This window comes from Neoarius graeffei, chromosome 17 (assembly GCF_027579695.1).
Source record: "Neoarius graeffei isolate fNeoGra1 chromosome 17, fNeoGra1.pri, whole genome shotgun sequence".
Lineage (NCBI taxonomy): Eukaryota > Metazoa > Chordata > Actinopteri > Siluriformes > Ariidae > Neoarius > Neoarius graeffei.
Genome location: NC_083585.1, coordinates 54,638,303 through 54,651,308, shown reverse-complemented (window position 1 = coordinate 54,651,308; position 13,006 = coordinate 54,638,303). Strand labels below are relative to the sequence as shown.

Here is a 13,006-nt window from a genome sequence, read left to right as displayed (position 1 = left end):
CAGTGATTCAAATTTGTCCGGCCCTAATGTGTTTTGCTCCTTCATAAACTCCCCGGCTCCTGTTACCTCATCATCTCAAATTAGTGCCAAGCCATCAGAGTGTGTGTGCATGTGTGTGTGTGCGTGTGTGTGTGTGCGTGTGTGTATGTGTGATAAGATCAGTATTTTTGATTACCAAATAACCAGTGAGTACACACAATGTGAGACATGGACGTGACTAAAACTGCAGCACGGCTTTTTCAATTTCCTGCTCCACTCGTCTCACTAGATAAGGTAAATAAAGCGAAAATGTGTTTTAGCTTTTTGTAAATAATAGCAGACAGATTCCATAAAACATTTCTGTTTTTCTGTTGAATGAAAGACATTTATGGATCAATAACAACTCCCGTCCTTCTGCTGCTGAGACAATCTCTGTTTCTCTACATATAATCTTACACAATACATGATCAACTCACACACACACACACACACCTGTGTGTTCAGTTAAAGAAGATTCACTTTGGTTCCTTTTACACAACAAGCGTGTCATCTACAAGGAAGAGCCTAAAGTTTATCCCATACAGTCACTCAGGCCTGATAAGAATGTATGATATGCAAACAAGGAGGAACTAAAATGTTTGTGCACCTGAATGCATAAAGGACAAATTTGACTATCGCAATTCTCCATCAAGAAATATTTCATGTACTACGTTAAATAAAAGGTGAAAAATAAAACAGTGGAAATGAAGTAGCACGCAGATCTGATAGAATTTTCCAATAACACCACATTCAGATGTGGTTTGTTCTTCATATACTGCATCCATTTGGGAATGTTACAAAGCACCCTGACTGTTACAAAGTGCTGACACCTGAGGACTCCTTCCATAAATCTTAAACCTCTCCAAGGACAAACTGCACCACATCACCATTTATCTGTTTTACTTTCTTGAACAACAAAGTTTTAGTGAATCCACTTGTTATTAGTCAGTCCACCATACAAGTCCCTGTGTATGAGCTGTTACTATGGAAACAATAACGTGTGTTAATATTAAACGATTGTTTATGATACAGCTGGGACCAATCAGACTGTTGAACTGATCCGTGCTGTGCTGAAAAAGAAAATTAATCAATACCTTCTGATCAATTTATATTTCAAATAAGTGCAGGAAAGCAAAAAATACTACAAAATATGTCATATAAACAGTAATAATACCTAGTATGATGTTAATTAAGCTCATTTTCAAGAGTGTATGTATTTTAATCATTTTTCTTTCATTGTTTATTATATTATAGAAGTGAAAACCACGATCCACTATTTTTTTTTTAAGTGTAGTTGTTTAAACTCTGAAAAGTCTCCAAATCCTTGACTCTAGGATACATACGGTACAACACACTCAAGTCCTCCATCAAACTCTAATTCACTGCATCAGAAAGTTAAAGGTTTAAATATTAAATCCAAATCTAATCACAGCTTGGGTCACTGTGACTCAGTGTAGTTTACGAAGGCCAGAAAATGGAACATACCCTCCGAGTCCCCCAAAAGACACACTCCTTCTCCTCCTGAGCATGCTGACTGTGAGTGCTACGTACGTCCAACTCACTCACAAACACACACACATATACTCTGGCTTGGTCTCACACCTCACCTGTACCTGCTGTCACGTGACTCTGTATTTTTAGAGCACAAGAGAGAAAAAAAGTGAAGGGGGGGGCAAACGTTTATGAGTTTCTATTGTAGCAAGTCTTTGGCTTTTCTGTCCGTCACTTTGATCACTCACTATCACTTTCTGACATTTTTCTCACTCTCAGTCCATTTTGCTGTCTGTCTGAGACTGTAGATGTATTTTAATACATTCAGCCATTCAAAGAAGTGCAGCAAAATACATTTCTGTAGCTGCCCTGAGTGCAAATGTTTGTGCCCCCAATGCTTTTTGGGTTGAAAATGGAAGCTGGAGCTTTATGTATCTCTATATATTTGAATGTACATGGAGGTAGGATATAGTAAAATCCAGCACCCATGGATGGATCATGGATTTTAAAGGGTTAATATCTGAATATACTAAACCCAACACAGGGACCTGTTTTACATTCATGTTGGCAATACAAACAAAATTGGAGAATATGAGCTAAATGTCATGGGTCATATACCTACTGCACATGCCCAGTGTGATGTTTTCCATTGCTGGATGGGGAACTTCTGGCAAATGGACCAGGAAAGAAAATGTTAGTGTAGGCTTGCTCGAAGGCTTGAACTCAAAGTAAAAGTCAAAGTCAAACTTTATTGTTATTCAGACCATACAACAAGCAGTGCACGGCTGAAAAAAATTACGTTTCCCCACACTCCGATGTGCTGGTATGTACAGTAAGCAAATAAACATGTTACAGTAAATGCACACAAGACAACAATCGGTAAACATACTAGACGGCTAGACAGACATGCATATTGCACTATAAACACAGACGTAGACCAATACACAGTGAAAGTAGGGCCACAAACAAACAAACTCACCCAAAGAATATAAAGTCAAAAGGTTGGGGGATTTTTTTTTAATAACTCAAGCTAATTATTTTTAAAAGCACTAAAATACCACGTTTCTTCAGCTGTGTTAAACTCATACACTTTCAAACACCCGACAACGGACTTTACTTCTTGACATTACATATGCAATCACTGTAAAGAGGAAATGTCAGTTCAACCCTGTTTCAAATAAAGTTGGGACGTTGTGTAAAACATGAATAAAAACAGAATGCGATGGTTTGCAAATCATGGAAACCCTATATTTCATTGAAAATAGTACAAAGGCAAAATATCAAAAGTTGAAACTGAGAAATGTTATTGTGGGTTTTTGTTTGTTTGTTTGTTTGTTTGTTTGTTTGTTTGTTTGTTTGTTTGTTTGTTTGAAAAATATATGCACATTTTCAATTTGATGTCAGCAACACGTTTCAAAAAAAAGTTGGGACAGGGGCGTGTTTACCACTGTGTTGCATCACCTCTACTTTTAACAACACTCTGTAAACGTTTGGGAACTGAGGAGACCAATTTCTGTAGTTTTGAAAGAGAAATGTTGTCTCATTCTTGCCTGATATAAAATTTCAGTTGCTCAACAGTCTGGGGTCTCATTTGTTGTATTTTGCATTTCGTAATGTACCAAATGTTTTCAATGAAAGACATGTCTGGATTGCAGGCAAGCCAGTTTTGCACCTGGACTCTTTTACTGCGAAGCCATGCAGTTTTAATATGTGCAGAAAGCAGTTTGCAATTTTACATTGAAGAATGTTATTCTTACAGTGGTGCTTGAAAGTTTGTGAACCCTTTAGAATTTTCTATATTTCTGCATAAATATGACCAAAAACATCATCAGATTTTCACACAAGTCCTAAAAGTAGATAAAGCCACCCCAGTTAAACAAATGAGACAAAAATATTATACTTGGTCATTTATTTATTGAGGAAAATGATCCAGTATTACATATCTGTGAGTGGCAAAAGTATGTGAACCTCTAGGATTAGCAGTTAATTTGGAGGTGAAATTAGAGTCAGGTGTTTTCAATCAATGGGATGACAATCAGGTGTGAGTGGGCACCCTGTTTTACTTAAAGAACAGGGATCTATCAAAGTCTGAGCTTCACAACACATGTTTGTGGAAGTGTATCATGGCACGAACAAAGGAGATTTCTGAGGACCTCAGAAAAAGCGTTGTTGATGCTCATCAGACTGGAAAAGGTTACAAAACCATCTCTAAAGAGTTTGGACTCCACCAATCCACAGTCAGACAGATCGTGTACAAATGGAGGAAATTCAAGACCATTGTTACCCTCCCCAGGAGTGGTCGACCAACAAAGATCACACCAAGAGCAAGGCGTGTAATAGTTGGCAAGGTCACAAAGGACCCCAGGGTAACTTCTCAGCAATTGAAGGCATCTCGCACATTGGCTAATGTTAATGTTCATGAGTCCACCATCAGGAGAACACTGAATAACAATGGTGTGCATGGTAGGGTTGCAAGGAGAAAGCCACTGCTCTCCAAAAAGAACATTGCTGCTCATCTGCAGTTTGCAAAAGATCACGTGGACAAGCCAGAAGGCTATTGGAAAAATGTTTTGTGGACGGAAGAGACCAAAATAGAACTTTTTGGTTTAAATGAGAAGCATTATGTTTGGAGAAAGGAAAACACTGCATTCCAGCATAAGAACCTTATCCCATCTGTGAAACATGGTGGTGGTAGTATCATGGTTTGGGCCTGTTTTGCTGCATCTGGGCCAGGACAGCTTGCCATCATTGATGGAACAATGAATTCTGAATTATACCAGTGAATTCTAAAGGAAAATGTCAGGACATCTGTCCATGAACTGAATCTCAAGAGAAGGTGGGTCATGCAGCAAGACAACAACCCTAAGCACACAAGTCGTTCTACCAAAGAATGGTTAAAGAAGAATAAAGTGAATGTTTTGGAATGGCCAAGTCAAAGTCCTGACCTTAATCCAATCGAAATGTTGTGGAAGGACCTGAAGTGAGTAGTTCATGTGAGGAAACCCACCAACATCCCAGAGTTGAAGCTGTTCTGTCCGGAGGAATGGGCTAAAATTCCTCCAAGCCGGTGTGCAGGACTGATCAACAGTTACCGGAAACGTTTAGTTGCAGTTATTGCTGCACAAGGGGGTCACACCAGATACTGAAAGCAAAGATTCACATACTTTTGCCACTCACAGATATGTAATACTGGATCATTTTCCTCAATAAATGAATTACCAAGTATAATATTTTTGTCTCATTTGTTTAACTGGGTTCTCTTTATCTACTTTTAGGACTTGTGTGAACATCTGATGATGTTTTAGATCATATTTATTCAGAAATATAGAAAATTCTAAAGGGTTCACAAACTTTCAAGCACCACTGTAAATTGTTGCACTGTTTGCCCAGGCAGTCTTTCACAGAGCGGTGAACCCCTCCCCATCTTTACTTCTGAGAGACTCCGCCTCTCTGGGATGCTCTTTTTTATACCCAGTTGTGTTATTGACCTCTTGCCAATTAACCACATTAGGTTTTGGGGTTTTTGTTTGTTTGTTTGTTTGTTTTTTAAACAAACAAACAAACAAACAAACAGCTTTTTTGAAACATGTCCCAGCTTTTTTGAAACATGTTGCTGGCATCAAATTCAAAACCAGCATATCTCTCATCTCATCTCATTATCTGTAGCCACTTTATCCTGTTCTACAGGGTTGCAGGCAAGCTGGAGCCTATCCCAGCTGACTACGGGTGAAAGGCGGGGTACACCCTGGACAAGTCACCAGGTCATCACAGGGCTGACACATAGACACAGACAACCATTCACACTCACATTCACACCTACGGTCAATTTAGAGTCACCAGTTAACCTAACCTGCATGTCTTTGGACTGTGGGGGAAACCGAAGCACCTGGAGGAAACCCACGCGGACACGAGGAGAACATGCAAACTCTGCACAGAAAGGCCCTCGCTGGCCACAGGGCTCGAACCCGGACCTTCTTGCTGTGAGGCAACAGCGCTAACCACTACACCACCGTGCTGCTCCAAAATCAGCATATATTTTTCAAAAAATAAAAAAATTCAACATGTGGTATGTTGTCTTTGTACTATTTTCAATGAAATATATGTTTTCCATGATTTGCAAAACCTGGCGACTTGTCCAGGGTGTACCCCGCCTTTCGCCCGTAGTCAGCTGGGATAGGCTCCAGCTTGCCTGCGACCCTGTAGAACAGGATAAAGTGGCTAGAGATAATGAGATGAGATGAGATGATTTGCAAATCATGACATTCTGTTTTTATTTACAGTTTACACAGTGTCCCAACTTTATTGGAAACAGTGTCATAAAAATGAGTCTTGTAATTGCAATGCAACAGTGTTAATCACTGTACACACGAGTTGTATTCTGTAGCTGTACAATCACAAACAAAGCCTAAGCCTATCTTCATATTAAAATGAAACAAAGCAAAAAGAAGCTGTTGATTGTTTATGTCTCTGAAATGCAGCTGTGATTTCAGTGAGAGTGCATCAAGCTGGATTTCAAATGCAATTTTCTCAATTTTATGCAAATTTAGTTATTGATGTGCAAAACAGAAGAAAAACCAATAACCATGGTTTCATCTTATTTCATCATAAGCTTTGCTAAAATACCAGCAAAGTTAGTACTGTATGTGTCATGTAATTCCTCATTTCTGAGACATCTCTTAGATATGTTTTGTCTCTTGATGTGATGTTCACAGCTACTGGGAACTTTTAATTTTCCAACTTGGGACCTTCTACTTCCCATTTTAGAGTGTTCATGTGAACTCAGAAATAAACTGAATACTCATTGGAATCTTTTCCCAAAAAAACTTGAATTAAAGAGTTTGCTTAGTGCTGAATCTATTCCAAAAGTGAATGTGATAATTCACTGTTAGTATTCCCAAAAATGATATTAAACTGCAGTTTGTTCAACGGATCTTGCTCCAGAAAGTGAATTAATTCCAATGATTAAAGTATCACTCAGTATTTAGTGGTTTCAATTATAAAGAGAAACTCAAAAGACTGCTCAAAAGCATGTAATCGTTTTGAAGTGACATCACTGAATCACAAATCAGAGACATCGGAGCTCTCAGCCTTTCCGAGCAGGAATCACAATTTGGATAGCCGTTCAAATGGATCTTTCCTACTGGGAAAACAGAAAATTCCCAGGTCCTATTTGGTCATGAATGTAAAATTAGCCATATGATTGTGCATTTTGTTGTGATCTGAGACTTGTCTCTATTCCTGTCTCGTCATTGGTCTATCTTCCTATTGTGTCTTGATTGTACTCACCTGTTCTTTCCTGATTATTTGTGTTATTTAAGCTTTTCTGTGTCTTTCTTTCAGCACACGTTTAGGGTGCTAATTTTTCCCATTTCCCATCTAGTTCTGAGTATTTCTTGGTTTTGACCCTAGGCTATATAGACCCTTTGTCGATATTATATGATATTATGGTTATCCATGACTGTGCTTTGATAAGTTATGACAATGTTTCTTGGATTTGCCTGAATAAATTACATGCTAAGTTGCGTCCAGCTTCATCATCATTACAATATAAAGCCTAGCATATACATCAAACTTTAAAGGTGACATATTATACCCCCTTTCCACAAGTTGGCACAGTTCCTTGAGGTCTTAATGAAACGTCTGTGACATGCTTTGGTCAAAATACCACAAGAATAAAACACCACAGCTCCTTCTCACCCTGTCTAAACAGCTCCTTTCAAAATGGCTGACTTGAGGAATGGCCTGTTCCTTTAAATGATAATGAGCCGATGCTCACCTCGCTCCCTCTTCTGCCAGCCAATCAGGTAGCACTTTCCTCATGAATATTCATTCAAAAAGGCAGTTCTGAAGCTGTGAGTGGAGATACTCAGATGAGGGGCGGGATTATTCTAATGAGCTCCACTTGTGACATAGAAAGAGGAGCCGAATCTGAACAACTCGTTGAAGTTCATGTTTTCTGAAATAGGCAGCACAAAAGAAACTGACTGTCTTATTTCAGAGTTTGTGCATTGGTGGATACTCCAGATACCCAAATGTATGTGCAGAAGCACTGAAAAAGTGAGTTTTTCATAATATGTCCCCTTTAACACATTTTAAACAATAATAGTGTGTATATATTGTACAGTGAGCGGTAGACAATACATTTTGGCTACAACTGATTCTCAACATAACTAAAAAATAGCCTCAGTGAGGCTGGAGCTCATACCGGCCACTCTTGTTGTGTGTGAGTTTGAAATCCGATCAATCCTACGGGAGGAATAGCGATTTTTGTGAAAGTGAATTTGACCCTTGTGTAGCCGCATCCATGGCAGGTGGTGCCACCTGGTGAACAATTCTTGTCGGTTAGTTTTTTTTTTTTTTTTTTTCCTTTTTTATCAGACATCTAATTTATTGGGTTTGTTTACCTGACACGAATTCTTGTCGGTATATGTCTTTAGAGTCTTCTGGGTGAGTTTCAGTGAAAACATCCTCGCAGTTTATGAACAGTAGTGTTTGGTGTGACGAGTCACCCAAAATTTTCAAGCGCCCATAAAATATTAAATATGACAGGTGGTGCCACCGTCTTGACATGTTTTATACATACCAACCTGGAGAACATTCCATGTGAGTTTGATCAAAATCTGATCACTCCTGTAGGAGGAGCAGCGATTTTTATGAAATTGCACGTGACCCCTATGTAGCCTCATCCATGGTAGGTGGTGCCACCTGGTGAACAATTCTTGTTGGAATATGTCTTTAGAGTCTTCTGGGTGAGTTTCAGTGAAAACATCCTAGCAGTTTACGAAGAGTAGCGTTTAATGTGATGAGTCACCCAAAAAATTCAGACACCCATAAAATCGTAATTATGTCAGGTGGCACCACAATCTTGACAATTTTATGTACACTTACCTGGGGAACATTGTATGTGAGTTTGATCGAAATCTAATCAATCCTGTAGGAGGAGTAGCGATTTCTGTGAATTGCGGATGGATGATGACAGATGGACGACAGACGAGGTGTGCTTGTATAAGCTCATCCAGCCTGATCTGCAGCTAGATGAGTTAAAAAGTGACAATATCAGTCGTTGCATACCGACAAGAGACAACAAGTGACATGAGTGACTTGCTATTTGCTAGTATCATTAACTCATCTGCTGTATCTCCAACTGAGATTGCAAATTGATTACATTGCACATGTTGGAGGAATCCCAGCAGCTCAATCTGCAGAGTAACAGGAATATGTTTCACTCTGCTGTGTTCAAACCATGTCGCAGAGAATTCAAACACCATCTCTGTCTTCATGTCCTTCCTTTAAGAGCACCGTGCTCTTCTCTGATGTGTTGAAATGGTTTTGTGATCAAAGACGCTGTTGCGATTTCAATAGAAACACGCTGTCTGATTCACTCGAGCTCAGGACAGCTGAAGTGCTCAGGATGGATAATGGATCATGATCGTCATTGTGGACGCATTTCCTCTTCACTCTCCTTCTGTTCCCTCTCTCGGGGGATTAATGCTGGATGTGTCAGGACATCGATCAGTGCGTTAATGAGATGAGGAGCATCAATTGAACTTTTCTCTTTCTCCTGTTGGAGTGGGTGAGACCTTTCATGGCTCGCAGTCTTTTCGAAAGCAGTTTTTGATTGATTGATGAGAATTAAATGGCACCTAATGTCACACCTATAAACACACACAGAGGTACATTCTGACAAGGTGACTCAGACCAGAACCAATAAGTCTATCTGCATGATGAAAATGGATCCGTTTCTACCGAAATCAATTTGTGTCACCTTTAATTCATCAATAAAGCCTCTGTTTCTGTTGTAAAATCATGAAAGCATGTCAAGTTCACACTTTTTTTATTTACACAAAAGAAATCCTTGACAGTTACAGCCCAGTGTTTTGATCAAAGTTTCTTGTGCTACCATTTGAGTACCTGTAGCTGGAATGAAAAGACAAGCACTCTGTACAATATTTAAGTTCAAATATACTGTAAACTTCAATTTCATGCATTCATTAATTTATTTTTCTTCCACATTTTCTGGCTGTGGTTGCAGTGGCAGCAGGTTGAGAAAGTCAATCAGTCTATCCCTGTCCACTGATTCCAGCTCTCTCCTCCAGGATTCCCAGATATTCCCAGAGAAACTACCTGGAAGACAAAATAATTCATTCCTCTGTTTGTCTCAGGGTTTGCATCCAGAAGGTAGTTAAGGTACTCAAAAAACATCAGCCACCACCTTTAAATTTGGAACAGCAGCATCTCTACTCCAGGTTCCTCACTGTTTGGTCATTACCCCCCTTCTCATGACCTTGGATGAGGACAAGGACATAGATGGGCTTCTTGCATTCCATGTTATGGTGCATAGTGGGACTCTCAGGTGGTAGTTGTTAGCACTGTTGCCTCACAGCAAGAAGGTTCTGGGTTCAAACCTTGCAGCCAACTGGGGCCTTTCTGTATGGAGTTTACATGTTCTCCCTATGACTCTGTGGGTTTCTTCCAGGAGGCTTCAGTTTCTTCCCACAGTCCAAAGATTAGGTCAGCTCCATCACCCTCTCACCTCTCTCACCCTGACGCCTGTAGGCTGGTTGGCCTGTCATTCCAGGCGGTTCTGTCCAGGGCCATAGACTTCACTTTCTTTAAGTCATTTTCTTCTCTCTGAATTATCTCAGTTGATTTCCTAAAGATTCGTCCATTTCAAGGTTGTCTGCATGTTTCTTGAGCAAGTAAGATATCCGCTGCAAGCTTGCTAGGTCTGTCACAGCTTCACCACTGTTTGCATTACACAAGGAGCACCACAAGTTGATGACAGTCGGATTTTGCCGCCTCCCCCCAAGTTGGATTTTGTCCCCCTTGGTGTGAATCTAAATTGCCCATTGTCTATGTTCACATACCCATAATGCCTTGCGCCTTGGGGGGTAACCAGGTGCTATATTTGTTTACTAAGTCAGATGACTCCAGTCATTTCTTCAAATTCACACAGGGAAAAACGACTTTTGCTGTGCATCAATTTGTTCAAATAACTGTAAAAGGAATCCTGATTTAAAGTTTTATAGAATATCTAAAGAGGCTAAGCATCAAAAAGCATGGTTAGACAGAATTCTCTGTCAAAATTTACACTGACAGACATCACGCAACTGTGTTCTGCACATTTCAGTGGCGGAGTAAAGTCTGATGATCCAAGTCATGAAGCCTACAACCCCTCTGTCTTTGTGTTTAGTCATAAAAAGTGCGAAAACTGAAAAACAAGGACAAGTCAAAGAACTGAAAAGAATAACTTTTTTGAAGGATCAACTCCCAGAACAAAGCACAAACAATGTAAGCTTACATGGTACTTCCCCTTTTAGTGTTTATGTAGGTAGATTGAATGTAGTATTTGACCCTGTAGTCCTAACAGCTTCCTCTAACAGCCCAAAGATTGTCGTAATCTGGTAGCGTATGAGCGCGAGGAAAATCTGAGTGAAGGAAATCAAAATCAACTTCAACTTAAAAAAGAAATTTGACAGTTCTGCTGTGTTTACAGTACTTACTTGACTGAGTGAATTCCTTGCTTGTGTTCCCATGCACAATGTTTTGTATTTTCTTACGGCTTTCTCGTCATAACCAGCACCCAGCAAAAACGATTTCACGGTGAAGTTTTCTATGATCAGTGTCAATCTTTCAAAGTTCTTCTGCCAATCTTTTAACTTCTGCAGGTCAGTAATTGTTGGAACACCCGTATTGACAGACGAAGAAGGCTACTGACTGTCACCCGAAGTAGATATGTTCAAAGTGTTCAAAACGATGTTTACAAGCACGTTTTATTTGATTTCTTGAAGTCCACAGAAAAGGACTTACAGATTTCTTTCAGTTTTGGTTTAGGTTTTGGTTCTTTAAGAACATCATCATCTACAAATAATATGGATGTTTTTCATCCAACCGATCCAGCTCCACTTCCTCCTCTTAATATGGTTCTTTATCCATTCCTGTCCTGTCTGTTTCTATAATTCCTTGTCGGAGATGCAGTCCTCCCACTTTAAGTTGAAAATATTCCTCAGGCATCGATTGACAAAAGTCTGTAGCCTGTTTGTCGATGCTTTAGTCGTTCTCCATGTTTCTCAGACATACAGAAGGGCAGACTTCACATTGGTGTTAAAGATATGCAGCTTGGTCACCTCAGATCTCCATACGGGGCATAGTATCCTGAATGGCACTGTTGCTTTCCCTATCCTTGCCTTGATGTCTTGGTCTGTGCCCCCATCCTTGCTAACAATGCTCCTGAGATGGAGAAACTGTTCGACCTCTTCTATCATTTCTTCATGCAAAGAAATGGGGACATCATCTGCTGGTTTGATCTTTATTGACTTGGTCTTGGGGACATTGATTGTTAAGCCTCTCTTCTCACCAATTTCATCTAGAGATGACAATTTGCTTTGCTGAGTGCTGCTCCTGTTTGACAACAGCGTCACATCATCTGCAAAGTCAATGCTCTCCAGTTGTTTCCATAGGGTCCACTGGATACCATGTCTTTGGTCCTTGGTCGTTTGGGTCATAACCCAATCAATGGTCAGCAGGAACAAGAATGGGAATAGGAGGCAGCCTTGTTGAACACCAGTGTGTATGTTGAATGGATCTGTCAGGGTACCACCGTAAACTACTTGGCAAGTGGAAGGCTCATAGGTGTTCTGGATCAATCTGACGATCTTCCCTGGAACTCCATGATGTGTGTTGTGGTCCACACTATCAAAGGCTTTCTCGAAATCCACGAAAGTGACATATAGTGAAGAGTTCCAGTCTATGGATTGTTCTATTATTGTGTCTGAATCGGACACACCTTACGGAAGCCAGTTAGTAACATCACCAGGCATGCCCTGCGCTGGATCCCACAAGGGAAAAGGAAGCCAGGACGGCCAAAGAACACATGGAGGTGGTCAACAGAAGCTGAAGCCAGGACCATTGGACTAGATTGGACAAAGATGTTGACAGCAGCCAAAGAACGACATAAATGGCAGATGATAGTGGATGACCTATGCTCCTCGAAGGGGCGAAGGGATAAAGTCAAGTTTTCATTCAACCAAAAACAGTAGTGGAAACAAGACACACCCTTGATGGAGTCTGACACCAAACAGTTTATATCATTTATATAGCCACAAATAAAGTAAGGCAATCTTAGATACGTCACATATTGTCATGTGTTGTGTAACACCGGTGCCAGTTTCGGCCACCTTGGTTCTTGGTTATTTTGCTTAATTTGTGACTCTTGTTTTGTTGCTGTTTGTTGTTTATTTTAATAAAAATCCTGCACATGTATCCGCTGTGCCGATGTGACATGTATATGATGTTTTATATTAGTACTAATATTATAAAGCATGCATTACACTGTAGGAATTCTATTGTATATTAAAATGCATGGGAGGGTATTATATGCATAATTTTTTAATACAATAATATTACATACAGTCCATAATTACATTACACAGCACTAATTCGACTTTGAAGACATAGCTACAGGAAGAAAGAGTCCAAAAAGAGCACATGATATCTT

The 13,006-nt window shown here is 39.8% G+C and overlaps 1 protein-coding gene across 2 annotated transcripts in view; it reads right to left on the bottom strand.

Annotated features, from left to right (window-relative positions):
- Window positions 1-13,006, bottom strand: part of rap1gap2a (RAP1 GTPase activating protein 2a) — a 299,474-nt gene that overhangs the window by 243,826 nt on the left and 42,642 nt on the right. The window contains exon 1 of one of the 2 annotated variants that reach the window (XR_009650205.1): window positions 1,504-1,576. The exons of the other annotated variant lie outside the window; for it this stretch is intronic. The gene's annotated coding sequence lies outside the window, so the exon portion shown is untranslated. Of the gene's footprint in view, window positions 1-1,503; window positions 1,577-13,006 lie in introns of those variants that run through there. 2 annotated transcript variants of the gene reach the window in all.